Here is a 19,580-nt window from a genome sequence, read left to right on the forward strand (position 1 = left end):
TGTTTACAGGGATAAGTGTGGATTACGTGTTGGAGAACACAACCGGAATAAGGTGAGGTAGCGGGGCTGACGAATGTTCCTGTTATAACAAGGAGTAGAGGTGATGGAGAATGCAACAGGGATATGGAGAGATGAAGTCGCTGAATAATGTTACATGGATAAGGAGAGATGAAGCTGTTGGAGAATGTAAAAGTCATAGGAGAAGTGTGTAGGTTCTGGAGAATGGTACCGCGATAAGGTGATGTGTAGATCCTGGAAAAAGTAGCAGGGATCGGGAATGGTAGGAGGTGCAGGAGAATGTTACAGGGAAATGGAATGTATGTACATCCTGGACAATGTTACAGAGATGGGTGGCGTTGCAGTAGAAGTTGAGAGGCAGTGGGACGCATGTTGGTGCAGCAGAATGATACAGGGAGAGGCAGTGGGCGAAGGTGCGTAACAAATTAACAGGGATAGTGGGTCGCTGGAGGGGAGGGAAGTGTTGCATGAAAAGGGAGGGATGCAGGTATTGGAGAATGTTACAGGGAAATGGTTGGGTGTAAGTGCTCGAGGAGGGGCGGGATGGAGGTGCTGCAGAATGTCACAGTGAGTGGGCGAAGTGCAGGTGCTGGAGAATGTGACAGACAGAGGAAGGCTGTCGTGGCTGGGGAAGGTTACAAGGATTGGGAGAGGGTGTTGGTGCTGGAGAATGTTTCAGAGAGAGGGAGATTTGCACGTCTGAGAGAATGATCATGGATTGAGGATGGGGTTTGTAGGGGTTGGAACGAATTACAGGAATAGGAAGTGGCTGTCGGCGCTGGAGAATGTTCCAGTGATCTGTAGTGTTGTTAGATGCAGTAGAATGTTACAGGAAAATGGAGTGCATGTACCTGCCAGAGAATGTCACAGAAATATGGAGTGGGTGTCTGTGTGGTGAATATTACAGCGATAAGCAGCAGTGTAGGTGATGGAGAACAGTACAAGCATACGGTCTGGTTTAGGTGCTGCACAATGGTGCATGAGTAGGGAGACCTTTGGTGTGGCAGAATCTCGGAGTAATTTGGAGTGTGTGCCGGGTTCAATGATGGTAAATGGATACAGTGTGGTATACATGCTGGTGAATGTTACAGCTATTGACGGGGTGTAGATGGTGGACAATGTCACAGTGTCAGGGAGCAAGTTAGGGAGCTAGAGAATGTACCGCAATAGGAAGTTGTTGCACGGTTTGGAGATCTTACAGGAAAAACCGTGTGGTACAGGTGCTGGAGAAGTTATGAGGGATCGGGGAGAGTTTAGGAGTCAACGAACGTTACCGGACAAGGTGAGGTGGCGGGGCTGGAGAAGGTTACAGGGATAGTAACGGCTGGAGGTGCTGGAGAATGTCACAGGGACAGAGAACGGTGCAGGTGTCGGTGAATGATAAACGGATATCGAGAGATGTAGGTGCTCGATACTCTTACATGGATAGAGATTGGCGTAGGTGCTGGAAAATGCAGAAGGATAGGCAATGTGTTTACGTTCTGGAGAACAATACAGCGATATGCTGATGTGTAGGTGCTGGAAAACGTGACATGGATCGGGAATGGGTCTTGGTGCTTAATAATTTTACACATATAGTGAGGTTAGTTGTTGCTGGATAACATTAGAGGGATAGGGATGTTTGTTGGTGCTGCAGAATGTTCCAACAACTGGGAGAGGTTCTGAAGCTGGTGAGTCTGACCGGACGAGGGAGGATTGTCATGGCTGGAGGAGGTTACAACGATAGGGAGTGAGTGGAAGTGCTGGAGAATGTTTTTCGCATAGAGAGCCGCTCAGGTGTCAGAGAATCATCACGGATAGAGGATGAGATATGTTGGGTTGGACAGGCTGACAGGAATAGGCAGCGGATGTAGGTGCTGGTGATTGTTACCAGGATTGGAAGGGGTATAGTGCTGGAGAATGTTAGGGGAACAGGGTGTGGGTGTCGTTGCTGGGGACTGTTACATGACTAGGGCGGTGTGTATGTGCTGGAGAACATTAAAAGAATACGGACGTGTGTCGGTGCTGCAGAGTGTGGCAGGGATATTGAGTGTGTGGGTGGTGCGGCTCGAAATGCTAAAGGGATTGGGAGGGATTTGGGCCCTAGAGAATGTCACAGGGATGGGGACGGGTTTAGGATTGTAAGAATGTTACAGGGACAGGGAAGGGTGCAGGTGGTGGAGGATGTCACAGAGCAAGGGAGGGTTTTTGAACCTGGAGAATATTACAAGAATACAGAGTGGGGCAGGTGCTGGAAAACATAACCGGGATAGTGAGGTGTGTCGGTGCTGGCGACGTAAACAGCAATAAGGAGGGGTGTTCTTGCTGGAGAATGTTAAGGGGATAGGGATGCGAGTAGGTGCTGGAAGATTTTTCAGGGACAGCGAGTGCGTGTAGATGCTGGAGATTGTTATTGTGATTGAGAGTGTGCTGGGGAATGTTACATGAGTACGAAAACGTGGGCATGATTGTGAATTCCCAGGTATAGGGAGTATGTGCCAGGGCTGAAGAAGTTTACATGAATATGGAGTGCATGTCGGAGCTAGTATATTTGGAAATACGGAGTGGGTGGATTTGCTTGACAATGTTCCAGGGCTAGCGCGGGTTGACAGATCTGGAGAATCTCACATAGATTGTGAGGGTGTACTTGCTGGACAGTTTGTAGGATAGGGCGGATGTGAAGGGGCTGGAGAATATCTCGAGATAGGCATTGGCTGTAGGTGCCGCAGAATGTTTCAGGGGTAGTGTGGACGGTAGGGGCTGGAGAAGGTCACAGCGAGTTGTGGGGGAATAGTTGTTGGAGAAGCTTACAGGACAGCGAGGACTGTCAGGACTGTAGAAAGTTACACTTTAGGGGTGGAGTGAAGTTGTTGGAGAATGTCACGGACAGTCAGTAATTATCGGGGCTGGAGAACGTTACAGAGAATGGGAGATGTGTCCATGCTGGTGCAAATCACAGGGATAGGGAGTGTGTTTTGGTGCTGGAGAATTGTACAAGGAGAGAGAGTGGGAATGTTTGCCAGAGGATGTTGCAGCGATAGACGGTGGGCCCAGGTGCAGGGCAAGGATACTTGAATAGGGTGTGGGTGTGGATGCTGGATAATGTTAAAGTAATACAGAGATTTGTAGGTACTGGAGAATGTGGGATGGATAGGGAGTGGAAGTAGCGATGGATACTGTTACAGGGACATGAAGAGAATTCGGTGCTGGAGAATGTGACAGGGAAATGTTGGGCTGTACTTGCTGGACAAGGTTGCACGGATTGGGAGTGAGGGTTGTTGCTGAAAAATGCTGCAGAGACATGGATTGTTTCAAGGTGCTGGACAAGTTACTGGGATAGGGACTTGTTGCAGTGTTCGAGATGTTACAGGGATAGCAAGGGTTTTAGGCCATGGAGAATGTTCCTGGGAAAGGGCTGGATGGACGTGCTGGAGGATGTTACGGGGAAAGGTAATGGTTGCAGTTGCTGGAGAATTTTAAAGGGTTATGAAGGAATATTGCTGCTGGTGAATGTTTCAGGGATTCTGGAGTAGTTTTAGGTGCAGGAGAATATTACAGAGGTAGGGTGCTGTGCCGGTGCTGAAGAATGTTACAGGGAAAGGGAGGGGGTAGGTACCGGTGAATATTTCAGGGATGTGGAGGGGTTAGGTGCTGGAGAATGTCGCAGGATTTTGAGGAGGTGTAGGTGCTGGAGAATGTTACAAGGATTGCGTGGGGAATACGCTTCGGGGAAGGCTACAGGGGTGTAAATGTTGGAGAAACTGACAGGGAGAGTCAGTGTGTTTGGGTGCTATAGAAGACAACAGGGCTATGTAGTGGGTGAAGGTTTTTCATAATGTTCCAGGGATCGGGACTCGAGTAGTCGCTGCAGAATGCTGCATGAATATGGATTGGTTTTAATTGCTAGAGAGTGTTACAGGTCTAGCAAGTGGATGTACGTGCTGGAGAATATGGTTAAGGTCGTGAGTTGGTGCAGGTGCTTCACAATGTGATCGGCATAGTGAGTGGCTGTGGGTGCTGGAGAACATTACAGCGATAGGCAATGGTTTCAAGTGCTGGAGACGGGTCAGGAATTAAGAGTGGTTATAGGTGCTGAAACATTTTACAGGCTAGGGAGGGATTCAGGTGCTGGAGAGTGCGGCATGAATAGAGAACGGGTGTTGGTACTCGAGAATGTTTCTGGAGGAGAGATTGGGTGTAGTTGTTGACGAATTTGACATGGGCGGAGAGCGGGTGTCGGTACTTGAGAATGTTTCAGGTACAGGGAGTGGGTGTGGGTGTTGGAAAATGTATCAGGGATATGTAGTGTGCAGGTGCTGGATATTGTGACATGGAGAGGAGTTGGTGTTCGTGCTGGAGAATGTTACAGTGATAAGGAGTGGATGTAGTTGCTCAACAACGTTACATTGAAATGTAAGAGTGTCGGTGTAAGAGAATGTAACATGGCCACGGATTGGGTGTTGGTGTGGAGGATTTTACAGGGATAGGGATTACATTAGATTAGATTAGATTACTTACAGTGTGGAAACAGGCCCTTCGGCTCAACAAGTCCACACTGACCTGCTGAAGCGCAACCCACCCATACCCCTGCATTTACCCCTTACCTAACACTACGGGCAATTTAGCATGGCCAATTTACCTGACCTGCACATCTTTGGACTGTGGGAGGAAACCGGAGCACCCGGAGGAAACCCACGCAGACACGGGGAGAACGTGCACACTCCACACAGTCAGTCACTTGAGGCGGGAATTGAACCCGGGTCTCTGGCGCTGTGAGGCAGCAGTGCTAACCACTGTGCCACAGTCCAAAGATGTGCAGGGTCAGCTGAATTGGCCATACTAAATTGCCCGTAGTGTTAGATAAGGGGTAAATGTATGGGTGGGTTTCGCTTCGGTGGGTCGGTGTGGACTTGTTGGGCCGAAGGGCCTGTTTCCACACTGTATTGTAATCTAAATCTAATCTAATGTTACACGGAATTGGAGAGTTGCAGGTTTTAGAGAATGTGACTGGAAGAGGGAGGGTGTCGTGGTTGAAGAAGGTTACAAGGATAGGGAGTGGGTGTGGGTGCTGGAGAATGTTTCAAGGATAGGGAGCGGTGTAGATGCCAGAGAATGATTATGTGTAGGATACGGGGTGCGTCGACGCTGAACAGAATAACACGCTGGAGACGGATGTGCTGTTAGCACAGGTGGTGGAGAACATTACAGGGATAGGGAGTGGGAAAATGGTTTTTCAGAATGTTACAGGAAAAGGGAGTGAGTGCAGTTGCTGGAAACGTTTGGAGAGATAGGACATGTGTGAAGGTCCTGGCAATTTGACAGGACAAGGGCGTCTGTTTTGCTGCTGGAAACGTTGTAGGAATATGGAGTGATGTCGGTGTGAGATAATGTAACAGGGATATGGAAGAGTGCAGGTGGATGAGAAGATTGCAAAGATCGGGATCGGATGCAGGGGTTTAAGATTGTTCCAGGAGTAAGGAGTGGGTTATGGTGCTTGGGAATGGTCCAAGGATTTCTAGTGGGTGCAGTTGTTGGAGAATTTTGCAGGGGTCGGGAGTTGCTTTCGGTGCTAGAGCACGGGAGAGGGACAGCTGATCATTGTGGGTGCTTGAGAATCTTACAGAAATATGGAGTGGGTGAAGGTGTTGGAGGATGCTACAGGGATAGAGAGTGTGTGTTGGTGCTAGAGAAGTTTACAAACATCGGGATTAGGTTATAGGTGCTGGAGAATGTTCCAGGAATAGTGAGTCGGCGCAGCGGTTGCAGAAGATTACAGTGACAGGGTTTGGGTGTAGGTATTGGAGAGTGTGGCAGAGATGGGGAGCTCTGAACGGGTTGGAGAATGTTACAGGAATAGTGTGAGGGTGTAGGTGCTGGGAAAATCTACAGCGATATAGAAATGTGTAGGTTCTGGAGAATGGTACGTGGATGGGGATAGGTGCTCGAGAATGCTACAGGGGTAGGTCGGAGTTGTAGGTTCTGGACAATGTAAGGGGAAGTGTGAGAGGGAGTAGAGGCTGGCGAAGCCATTGGGATATGGCGGCTTTTCGGTGTTCGAGAATTTTACAGGGATTAGGTGTATCGGTAGATGAGACGTTTACAGTGATAGACAGTTCGTGTTTGTTATTGAGAATGTTACAAGGATAGGGAGTGTGTGCAGTTACTGCAAAATGTTACAGGGATAGGGAGTTGGTCGAGGTGCTGAGGAATCTAGGAGAAAGTGAGGACTGCAGATGCTGGAGATCAGAGCTGAAAAATGTGTTGCTGCAAAAGCACAGCAGGTCATGCAGCAGCCAACGAGCAGGAGAATCGACGTTTCGGGCATAAGCCTTTCTTCAGGAATGAGGAAGGTGTGCCAAGCAGGCTAAGATAAAAGGTAGGGAGGAGAGACTTGGGGGATGGGCGTTTGGCATGCGATAGGTGGAAAGAGGTTCAGGTGAGGGTGATAGGCCGGAGAGGGGGTGGGGGCGGAGAGGTCTGGAAGAAGATTGCAAGTCAAGAAGGCGGTGCTGAGTCCGAGGGTTGGGACTGAGATAAGGTGGGGGGTGGGGAAATGAGGAAGCTGGAGAAATCTGCATTCATCCTTTTTGGTTGGAGAGTTCCAAGGCGAAAGATGAGGCGCTCTTCCTCCAGCATCCAAGGAGCAGGAGAATCAACGTTTCGGGCATAAACCCTTCTTCAGGAATGAGGAAGAACTCCTCATGTTCACAGGAATACGGAGTGGGTACAGGTGCTGAAGAATGTGACTGGAAAGGGAGTGGGTGTTGTGCTTGAGAATGTTACAAGGACAGGGAGTGGGTGTCGGGAATGCAGAATAGTACAGGGATGGGGAGTGTGTGCAAGTGCTGGAGAATCGTACTGTGATATGGTAGGGTGAAGGTGCTGCAGAATGTGACATGGATAGGGAATGGGGTCGGTGCTAGAGAATGTTACAGGAATACGGGGGTGCGAAAGGGCTGGAGAATGTTTCTGTAAGTGGGAGTGTTTGTCCGTGCTGGACATAACTACAGGAATGCAGAGCGCTGCAGGTGCTCGAGACTTTTTACAGGGAAAGGGATGATTGTAGATGCAGGAGAATTTTACAGAGACAGGGAGTTTATGCTCTGGAGAATGTTACACTGATAGGGACGGTCGTTAGTGCATGACAATAATATCAGGATAAGGGATGGGTGTAAGTGCTGGAGAATGTTACAGGTACAGGGAGCCAGTGAAGGTTCTGGACAATAGTATAAGAAAATTGGCATGGGTCTAGTGGCTGGCGTTGTTACAGGGATATGGAGGGTTTTAGGTGCTAGAGAATATTGCAGGGATTGGGAGGTGTGTAGATGCATGAGAAGGTTGGAAATATAGTTAGCCGGTGCAGGTGCTCGAGAATGTGACAGGAATAGTGAGTGGTTGTATATGCTGAAGAATGTCATATGAACAGGTAGTGGGTGTAGGTGTTGGACAGTGCGACTGTGACAGGGATTGGGTGTAGGTGGTTGAGAATATTATGAGGATAGGGCGTGTGTGCAGATGCTGGAGATGGTTGCAGTTAAAACGAGTGTGTGTGTGTGCTGGAGAATGCTACAGGAATTGTGCGGGGTATAGTTTATGGAGCATGTGGTAGGGCTAGGGGACGGTGTGGGTGCTGGAGAATGTTACAAAGATAAAGAGTGGGTGTAGTTTCTGGACAATCTTTTTCGCGATGGGGAGCGGGTGAAGGTGCTGGACAATGTTACAGGAATAAGGAGTAGGTGTAGTGGCTAAATATGTTAACGGGATAGGGAGGGATGTAGGTGATGGAAAATGGTACAGGGATGGGGATGCCGGTGTTTGAGAAAGTCACAGGAATAGGTTTTGTGTGTTAGTGCATTATAGTGCTACGAGGTATTGACTTGGTGTACGTGGTGGAGAATGTGACATGGATAGGAGTGTGTGTAGGTGCTGGAGAATGTTACAGGGTTGGGGATGGGTGTGTCGTTGAATGATTTTACTCGGATAAGCAGTCCATGCTGTTCCTGGACATCGTTGCAGGATATGAAGGGGGCCGGTGCTGGAATCGTTTTCAGGGAAAGGGAGGCTTTTCAGGGCTGGAAAAGGTTACACGGACCGTGAGAGCATTTAAGTGCTGAAGAATGTGACATACGGACGTCAAAATGCAGGAGCTAGGGAATGTATAGGGACCGGGAGTGAAGTAGCTGCAGGAGGATGTTAAACGGGTAGCGTGGGTTGTATTTGCTGGAGAATGTTCGAGGTATTGCAAATGGACTAGGTATTGCGACATTTTACATGCTTAAGGAGGGATATCGGTGAGAGAGAATGCTACAGTGACAGAGAGTGGTGTTGGTACTGGACAATATTACAAGGATAGGGAGGAGTGAGATACTGGAGAATGATAAAGCGTTGGAAGGGGTGCATGTGCTATAGAATATTCCATGGATTGTGGGATGTTGGTGCTGGAGAATGTTACCTCGAGGGGGGGTGGGGGGAGAGAAAGTGTGTAATTATTGGAAAGTTTTATAGGGATAACCTGCAGTTGCCTGAGAATGTTGCAGGGTTAGGGATTGGGTGTGGGTGCTGGAGAAGGTTACAGAGGCAGGGTGAGTGTGTAGGTGCTGGACATTGTTTGAGGGATAGGGATGGGTTTAGGTGCTGGCGAATATTAAATGGATAGGTAATATTGCAGGTGCTGAAGTAGATTACAGTGATAGGGAGGTTTGAACGGATTGGAGGAAATACAAAATGGAATTGATTGTGGAGATTCTGGCCAAAATTTAAAGATATCAGCGGGAGTGAAGTCTGGAGGAGATAATTGTGCTCTTGCGAGCTGGAGGATTTTATTGAAAGAGAAAAGCAAGGCTGGAGATCTGATAGAGTTAGGGAGGCCTGTGTATGCGAGAACAGGCTCCTGAGATTTTGTTTATTTTCAGGATATTGGGAGAGTTGCCAGAAGTGGAGGTTAAAGAGATAGGCCGGAATTTCGGGCTGGAGCTAGCCAGGTAGAGAAGGGTGTGGGGGCTGGAGGTGATGAGATAAATAAATAGTGGTGTAGAACAGGAAGTGGTAAGAGAAATAGCGAGGGGTGGGGCATGTGGAGGTGATTAGAGAGACAGTATTTGGGAGGTTAGCGACAGCTGGAGTTGGATTTAGTGGTAGGGAGGGCTTTCGGGGCTAGAGATGGTTAGAGAGTTCAGGAGAGGTGTAGCGGATGGAGGTGGTTAGAGAAATGCGAGTGGGTGTAGTGGCTGGAGGAGTTTCGACAGATCGGAAGGGGTGTAGGGAATGCAACTGTATGGAATTATAGACAGAGATGTTTATATCTAGAGATGGTGAGTGTCATAAGTAGGGGCGTGAAGCTGGAGGTGTTTAGAGAGATAGGAAAGGTTGTAGCGGCTGGAGGTTAGGCAGACTGGGATGGAAGGGCTGGAGGAGTTTAGAGAAATAAGGAGATGCGACTTGGCTGAACGTGGTTAGAGAGATAGTGATGGCTGAAGGAGCTAGAGGATGTTACAGAGTTAGGGAGGGTTTATGTGCTGGTGGTTGTTGGGCGGATAGGTTAGGCTGGAATGTATGGAGATGTTTACAGAGATAGGGAAGGGTGTAGGCGCTTAAGTAGTTTGAGAGATAGGGATGTTTTTAGGGGTTGCAGGTGGTTACAGATATAGGGAAGGGCGGAGGGGCCGGAAGTGGTGAGAGAGATTGGGAGGGGGAAAGGCCAGAATGAGGTCAGTGAGATTTGGATGTGTGAAGGGACTTGAGGTGGTTAGAGATATAGGGAGTGTGAAGGAGCTGGAGATATTCGGACAGATAGGTAGTGGTTGCAGGGTTTGGACGAGGCTGGACAATTATGGAGTAGCACAGATTCTGCACGAATTCACAACCATAGAGCAAAAAATGAGCTGCCAACAGTTAGACAGGCAGAGAAGAGTGTCATACTTGGGAGTAGGATAGAGAGATAGGGAGGGATGTAGGTGCTAGAGGAATTTAATAATTATAGATACGGTTGTAGTAACTGATATAGATTGTGGAGAGTGGACGATTTTGAGATAGAAATGGATGTAGCGGCTCGACAAGATGATAGGTAGAGAGACAGACATGTAGGTGGACAGTTTAAAAAACTGAGTTGAGTAATGACTTAATTCAAAATACAGTGTAGAAATCTGTGGAATATACACTGGAGGAACGGAATGAACGAGACCTTGTAGGGTGCAATCAAAAGACCAAAGCGTCAGTAACACACGGCACAGGGAAGGCCTCTCGGTTGACTGGAACAAAAGTAAAAAGCCTGTGGACCCTGCAAAGTCATCCTTCCTAACGCCTCGGGGCTTGGTCCAGAAATTGGAGGCCTGTCCTACAGGTCTCCTTTAAACAGTTTCTCTTCGTGCCTCTGCACTGGTTGACGATATAACGGGTAGAAAGAAAACGGTCGGGGTTGTTTCAGAGCAGCCATCCCAGCTCCAGAACAGATCTGCGGCAGTTTCCCGGGGGTAGTGTTTATGGGTGAGCCTGTGGATCCGAAATGGAAAGGTTAGGCATCATACGCCTACGGCATGACAGCGTTGTTCTCTCATTAGACATAGACGACTGGTGGTAGTTTAACTGGACAGTCATCGAGCCTCAAATAAGGAAGAGGTTGAGTAGGACAGTCGTTTACAGTCACCTCAGTCAGTAAGGGAATTTAAACAACACTGTTGGCATTAATCTGCATTGCAAACTAGCTATCCAACTGATTGAGCTAACCGAGTTACGAACTTCGCTCCTTAGTGTCGAAATTTGAATATTAATCTGTTAGGATATGTTGCAACACGGTTTTGAAACAGGTAGAACTTGAAGCAATCTTCCTCGCTCAGATAGAGGGGCATTTTCATTAAGTCCTTGCACTTAATAATAACTAGTTCTTGTGTGTGGTAACTCATCATCTCAAAACCACTTGCTGTGATTTGTGCATTGCTTTCATCATGTTGAGTCACGAAAGTAAACTGATTAGATGGGTGGACTTTTTGCTTATTGAACAATCGAAAAGTACGGACTATCCAAGAATGTCTGTCCTTCAGTAAAGATACTTTGCTGTTAAGATTAGATTAGATTCCCAAATGTGCGGAAACAGGCCCTTCCGCCCGACCAGTCCAAAGTTTGGGAGAAGATTTGTAGCTCGGTTCTGTTCGCCGAGCTGGAAATTTTTGTTGCAAACGTTTCGTCGCCTGTCTAGGTGACATCCTCAGTCAGGGGACGAAACGTTTGCAACAAAAATTTCTAGCTCGGCGAACAGAACCACAACCTACTAATCCAGACTGACCCTCTGAAGAGTAACACACCCAGACCCGTTTCCCTCTGACGAATGAAAAGTGGGCATTTTAGAAAAGATTTTTTTTTATTGTCAGAACAATTTTGAAACAAACTACATAGATATTTCCAGCTCAAGTCACACACAAGGGCATTGAGCTAGGATCATGCTGACATCTACGGAGCTGCACAATTCCACGTGGATTCTGATGTTGTTGATCTGACAGACACTGGATATGGTTTATGAAGGATTCAACGCAAAATACCACGTGCAGCAGATATCCATCACATTCATTACCTATACATTCAGGATCCGGTCTAATATGCAGAATTATTGACTTTAGGTGGCATATCGGAAAAGATAATCTTGCAGGACATGCTTGCTGTCAGATGATTCTTACGAAATTTGGACTGCGTTTGGACGAGCACCAACTCTATGCTAATCGATTAGCCAGTCTGCCCCAAACATAGCCCTGTTGTTCAGGTATGTCTCCAACTGATCTGTTGTGAATCACTGTCCAGTTCCAGTTCGGAAGCACGCCGGGCAGATTTTGGAGATTGTCAGGGTTTTGCTGGTAGTGGTGAGACCGAGGAGCACCGTATCTGATTTCAAGCATTTTTCAAAAATCATTTTCAACAGCTTTGCTGACTGCAAAATGGTGTGTTCACTGACCTGAACATGAATAAGATGTTTTCAATTGTCACTGTATTGTGCAATATTTAACGTTGTACTCTGGAAATTAATTAGTGTTTACTTCAATAATTTTAACTGAAAATTAATGCTGTTTAGTTCACTTTAAATTTGTAACAATACGTAAAAAGTGACGTGCTATATAATTCCCACAGACTAATCAAGTAAAAGTCAGACTGTGTACGTAAAACAGGATTCTGTTAAAAAGGGCTCTGTCCCAGGCAACATCACCATCCTCTCTGGTGGTTTCTGTCCCACTGACAAAGCAAAGCCAGGCAGAGACGGTCAGCTTCTTCATATATCGTCTATATAGGACTCAGCAGTGAAGCTGGATCCTGTGGTTCCTAGACTGCAGGTTATGAGGAAATCAGTAAAAGAGAATTAGATAATTGGGCTCATCATCATCATTCTACCTACTGCAACTACACCACTCAATTTAATATATCCGTAGGAATGTCCACGGGACGGACTTTGTGGGGAGGATTTGCCATCTGCACATTTGTTAGACCCTGCCAACTTGTTAATGAGCTCCTGTGTTCTGAATGGGACAAACTTCAAACAGATCGAACAATTAACGACGAGGCGTACATGAGGTGCAGTGGGCCATCGGCAGCAGCAGAATCTTACTCTGTACAACTCATTTAGACTGCAACCTCGTGGCCGACATACCTCCTACTGACCAGAAACCATCAAGCCAGGGATCCACCAGCGTTGAATGAAAAGTGCAAAACGACACCTCGGTAGCAGCACCGACCCAGAGATGAGGGGCCAACCTGGATAAACTGTTATCTTCAACTGCAAAACAGGACAACTTGCATGCTAAACAACAGAAGCAACAAGTCATGGACAGCGCTCAGTGATCCCACCATCAATCGTTCAGATCGATCTCTGCAGTCATGCCATAGTTAGTAATAAAAGATGGGATACAATGAAAGAGAACATTGGATTTGGTGGCTGCTCTCCGAAAGCGAAAACCGCAGTTTTGGGGGAGTGCAACACACCAGCGAAAAAGTAAAGATGCTGCATTTGTAATAATCTTCAGCTAGAAGCGCTGAGCAGATGATCCATTTCAGATTTCTTCAATGGGCCCCAGAATCACAAACCCAAATTTTCAGTCACATTGATTCACTCCACACACCATAGGAAATGTTTCGAAATACTGGAAACAGTGATTCAATTCAAGAGCTCGCCATATTTCCAATCACGCTGTTCCAATCCAGCAAGAACACTGACATGTACCAAACATGTGATAACTTGCCTAAGTATTTCCTGTACAGAAAAAAAATATACCGCACTTGCATTGCAGCGAGTCACTGAGGCATCAGTGTAAATGTGAAGGAAGCTGGAAATAATCATGTGATCGATCAGCGATAAAGTATTCATTGACGTTCAATTAGTGTCCCACCAAGCTCACTCAAATCCTGGCACCATTATAATCTAAGTTCAAAATAGGTAAATTCCAAAGTGGCAATGAGACTAATAACTCTGAACATCAAGGCACCATGTAACAGTGGTTAAATGGTGCCTGAGTAAAATTTTAGGAGGCTGAGTTAAATTGTACTTCATCAGTATCTTGTGGAAGTACTCTCCGGGTTGGAATACTCATCAGCCACAAAACTGATTGTTTTCAATGTGGGTATGTCGGACCCCAGAAGAAATGTGCAGCTATTTCGCAGGAAATAGAATGTCTCATGCTCAAACATCTTCAGCTGTGACCATCTCTCCAACTTAAAGTTCGACTTGGGAATGTTCACTGATTATAACATTCCTGAAATAGGCTGTATTCAATGCAATAAGACTTGGGAAATATCCAGGTTGTTTTCTGACAAATATCGAGTAATTCTCAAGCCACAAAAAGCTTTAAATAAATAATACAATAAAGAATCAAATCCTTCATCTTTGATTTTCAAAAACATTACCATCACTGATGTCTGACCGTAGTATTAATCAGTATCAGGTGTCCTATCATGATCAGAAATTGCCCTGGCATCGCCATATAAATGACACTGTCTTCAAGAGTTGATCAGTAGCCAGGAGTTCGGCAGTGAGTCGTTCAGCTGCTGACTCTCCAAAGCCTTTGATAGATTGCAACCCAGGAATAACCCAGGACATAAGCAGCAGATTTAATTGCTCTTACGTTCACGAACATAAATTCCCTCTGTGGTAGCAGTGCACACGATCTACAATATTCACTGCACCAGCACCTTGTAAACCCACTGCCATCCTGGAGAAAAAGGCAGCAGGCACTTTGCAAAAATAGCTATCTGCAAGCTCGTTCCTTCAGTCATTCAGATAAACATACGTTTTCTCATGAGTTTATGTTTTTCAATTCCTCAGATCACAAAATCAGTCAAATGCAGCAAGACTTGGACAACAGTCAGGCCTGGGCTAACAAGTGACAAGTAAAATTTGTGCCACTCAAATATTAGACAATGACTACCATAAAACATCTCATCTTCGCCATTCACTATCCAAAGATTTTGCCACTTTTGAGTCCATTGACACCAGCACACGCAGGTTTATCCAAGATGAAACAACTGCGATAGGAAGAACATCAGATCAGAAGATATGAATCCTGCATCTGGTAACTTTTGTCCTGTCGTGCTAAACTCTGCACATTATCTCCGAGGATCAAGTCAGGAATATGGTGGAATAATCTCCACTTGTCTGAATGAGTTCAGCTTCAACAGTACTCAAACAATTTGAACGATAAATGACGATGCAGCCGACTTGAATGATACCTATCCACAATCACTCCCTCCCTCCACTACCGTCACTCAGCAACAGGTGTGAATGCCATGGCATTCCTTCGGCAGTACGTTCCACGCTCATTGCCATTGCCATCTGGAAGGTAAAGGACAGTATTTAGGGAATATTAATCAATTTAATTTGATTCGAACTTAAAGATTGTAAGGGACAAATGTAGAACAAGAAATTGAGTCTTAGTATGGACCTGCCTAATTTCATCAAGCTGAAATGAGATTTCATTTAAGGGAAAAGGAAACAAGAACGAGAAGATCAATCAGAATAAGAGCAGTGGCAGGCATTCTGAGAAGGGATTAAATTTGTTCCCAGAAAATCTGTTCTCACAAAGTAAAAATTATCGTGCGGCTGAACCCAGAGCTCCCCGGATGTCCATAAACACAGAGCGAGAACAGAAAAGCTTATATCAGACAGTGGGAACTCAATGCAACAGAAAGTTGAGCGGTGTGAGAAATGTGGAGGGGTGAAATCCAAGAAGAAATGAGAAAACAAATAGGATGAGTTAAATGATGATTGCAAGGAACAAAAAGCAACCTTCAGCAGATTTATTTTTCAATACAGAGAACACTTTACACTAATTAGTTCTTGGGTGTGGTAACTTGACTCATTTCAAAACCCCTTACTCTCATTTGTGCACTGTTTTCATCATATTGAGTCATAAACGTAAACCGAACATTTCAAAATTAAGGATCTTGTGTAAAGAGACTTTGCTGTTAATGATCAGAACAATTCTACAAATAATACTGCTCAGACATTTCCAGCTCAGTCACACACAACGAGTTTGGGTTAGGACCATGCTGACAACAATACGGTTCCACAATTCTGCTTCAATTCTGATGTTGTGAAACTGACATACACTAGATATGTTTTATGAAGGAGACAACGTAATTACCAAATGCTGCAGATATCCGTCACATTCATAACACATTCATTCAGGATCGGGTTCAATGTGCAGAATTAAAGTTCAAGTGGCATACCAGAAGAGATAAACTTGCAGGACATGTTTGCTGTCAGATGAGATTTTACAAATTTTGTACTGCATTTAGACCAACATTGCAGCCATATGCTAGTCCTTTGGCGAGTCCACCCCACACATATCTTTGATGTTCAGGTATTCTACAACTTGTCTGTTGTGACAAATACGTGAATAACAGTCCAGTTCTCGTTCGGAAGCTCTCCGGGTAGATTTTGGAGATGGCCAGTGTTTGAGAGACAGTGGTGAGGCCAAGGAGCACCGTGTCTCAATTCAAACATTTTACAAAGTCATTTTCAACAGTTTTGTTGACTACAAGATGGTGCGTTCACTGACCTGAACATGAACCAGCTGTTTACTACAGTCACTGAATTGTGCAATGTTTCCCTTTGTACTCTGTTAGTTTAATTAATGTTCATTTCAATAATTTTTAACTGAAGGATAATGTTGTTTGGTTTGTCTTATAATTTTTAAGAAATAAAGTGATATTAACTCTTCATTGAACAGTATTCAAAAGTAAACTGCCATATATTTCACAGACACTAATCAAGCAAAATGCAGACAGTAACAGTAAAACAGGATTCGGTGAGCAGGGCTATGTATCAAATAGCATCAACATCCTCCCTGGTAAGTTCTGTCCGACTGACAAGACACAACCAGGCAGAGGGGGGCAGATCCTTGAGAACAGTCAATATAGTACCCAGCATTGATGCTTGATCCTGTGGCTGCTCGGCTGCTCTCTGACAGGTTATGAGGAAATCAGTAAATGGAAGCATATAATTGAGCTCATCGTAATCAATCTGGCTGCTGCAAATACACTTCTCCATTTAATGTATCGGTAAGAATGTGCAATTCACAGTCCTTGTGGGAGTATCGGCCATCTTTACATTTGTTAGACCCTTCCCAACATTTTATGTACCAACCTGTGTGCTGAATGGAACAGACTTCAAACATATCGTGCAACATTCGACGAAGTGTCCATTAGGGGCAGTGGGCCATGGGCAGCAACAGAACCATAGTCTGTACAACTCATTCAGACTGCAATCACATGACCCGACGTACCTACTACTCCATCGGTAGCATCAATCCAGGGATTCGCCCTTGTTCAATGAGCTGAAGGACATGTGCGTAGCAGCACCAGGCAGACCTAGACATGAAGGGACAACCTGTGGAAGCTGTTGTCTTCACCTACCAAACAGAATGTCTTCCATGCTGAATACTGTAGGCAGCAATTGATGGACAAAGCTCCGTGATCCCACCATCAAAGGTTCAGATCTATGTCTGCCACATTTATTTGTAAATTATAGGATACAATGAAAAATAAATTGAGGACGAGGTGGCTCTCCAAAAAAAGGAAATCTGCAATTATGGGGGACAGCAGCACATTAGGAAAAGAAATTCTGTATTTGCAACAATCTTCAGCCAGAAGGGTTGAGCAGATGATCCATTTCAGTCTCTTTGAATGGGCCCCAGCTTCTCACAGTCCAATCTTCAGTCAATTTGCTTCATGCCACACTGCGTTAAGAAATAGCTGGAAACACTGGAAACTGTGATTTCAGTCCTGAGATTGTCACGTCCTCGCCAAGCCGTTCCATTCCAGCAACAGCACTGACAATTACCAACAATGTGATTAATTGCCCTAATATGTCCTTTAGACAAAAAACAGGGCACTTGCATTGCAGCGAATCATTGACCCATGGCTAGATGGTGTACCATTTAAATGTGAAGGAAGATGTTAGCAATAAAGTGATCGATCAGCAATAACCTGGTCACTGATGTTCAGTTAGTGTCCCATCAAGCTCACTCAGCTCCTGACCCCATTGTAAGCTTCGTTAAAAACAGCGAAATTCCAAAGGGGCAGTGAGACTAATTACTCTAAGCATCAAGGCAGATAAGTTCTGCAGCCCTTCCGCAGGACAGAGAGTGTCCTCGGCTCAACAATTTTCAACTGCTGCAATGACCCCGTATCCGTCATCAGGTCAGACCTGGGAATGTTCACCGATTATACCGTTCCTGGAACAATACATGTTAAATGAAACATGTCTTGGAAATATCCAGGTTTTGTCTCAAAAACAAAGAAGTAACGTTCAAGCCACGAAAAGTATTACACAAACAAGACAATAAAGAATCAACTCATTATGCTTTGATTTTCAATGACATTGCCATCACTCATATCTGAACATGGTGTCAATCAGCATCCTGGGTGCTACCATGGTCAGAAATTGCCATGGCATCACCATAAACATAATATTGTCTTCAAGACCAGGAGGTAAAAGAGAGGACTGCAGATGCTGGAAGCCAGAGTTTAGATAAGAGTGGCGCTGGAAAAGCACAACAAGTCAGGCAGCATCCCAGGAGCAGGAAAATCCACGTTTCGGGCAAAAGCCCTTCATCAGGAATCCTGATGAAGGGCTTTTGCCCGAAACGTGAATTTTCCTGCTCCTCGGATGCTGCCTGACCTGCTGTGCTTTTCTAGCACCACTCTAATCTAAACTTCAAGAACCAGGACTTCGGCAGCGAATAACTCAACTGCTGACTCCCCAGTGCCTGTGATGGATTACATTCCAATAATAACCCAGGACAATACCAGCATATTTAATTACTATGACTTTCACGAACGTCCATCCCCTCCACCACTGATGCTCAGTGGTAGTCGTGTACACCATCTATAAGCTTCATTGCACGAACACCATCTAAACCCACCACCATCTGGAAAAACAAAGGCGTCAGGTACTTTGCAAAAACAGCTATCTGCAAGGTCGCTCCTTCATTCGCTCAGATGAAGTGATGTTTGGTCATGAGTTTATAATTCTCAACTCCTCAGATCACAAAATCAGCCAAGCAGCAGCAAGACTTCGACAGCAGTCAGGCTTAGGCTGCCATGTGACAAGTAACATTTGTGCACACCAATATCTGGAAATGAACATCATAAACCAGCTCATATTCGCCATTCAACATCCATTACCATTGCTGAATCCAATGATATGAACATTCTCATGTTTATCCAAGACTATGCAACTGTTATGAATAGAACATCAGATCAGAAGATATGAATCCTGCAGCTCGTAACATTTCGCTTGTCTTTCCAAAGCCTCCGGTACCTCCGCAATTGAAGTCAGGAATATGGTGGTATAATCTCCACCTGTCTGAATGAATTCAGCTCCAGCAGTACTGAAATAGTTTGAACAATTGAAGGCGAAGCAGCCCACATGAATGGTCCGCATCCACAATCATGCCTTCCCTCCAACACCTTCACTCAGCAGAATGTGTGAGTCTCATGACAGACCTAATGCAGTACCTTCCACGCTTATGAGCACTGCCATCTTGAAGGTAAAATACAATATTAAGGGAATAGTGATCTAATTAATTTGATTCAAATGTAAGTATGGTGAAGGACAAAGCTGGACTAAGAGTTGGAGTCTTTGTATGGTTCTGTCTAATTTTATTAAGCCGAAATGTGATTTCGTTCAAGTGAACAGGAAATAAGACGAACAGATAAATCAGAATCAGTGCAGTGGCAGGCATTCTGAGAGGAAATTAAAGTGGCTCCAATAACATGTGTTCTGACAAAGGAAATATAGTCTGGCTGCCAAACGCAGAGCTCACTGGAAGTCTAGTAATACACAGAGAAAAATCAGCAAAGCTTACATCAGGCAGTGGGTGCTCAATGAAACAGAAAGCTGAGGGGTGTGTGGAATGTGGAGCGGTGAAATCAAAAATGAAATAGGAAAGCAAACTGTGAGATTGAGATGATGCTGGCAAGAAACAACAAGTAATCTTCAGCAGATTTCTTTCCAACACTGAGAACAAAAATAAGCTTAATAAGGAACATAAGAAGCAAACAATAGAAACCACATGTAGACGTAAAAGGTGTGTATATTTGTTTTTATT

This window comes from Chiloscyllium plagiosum, unplaced genomic scaffold (assembly GCF_037043375.1).
Source record: "Chiloscyllium plagiosum isolate Xiang-an unplaced genomic scaffold, Cpla_swu_hap1 HiC_scaffold_52, whole genome shotgun sequence".
NCBI classification, from domain to species: Eukaryota; Metazoa; Chordata; class Chondrichthyes; order Orectolobiformes; family Hemiscylliidae; genus Chiloscyllium; species Chiloscyllium plagiosum.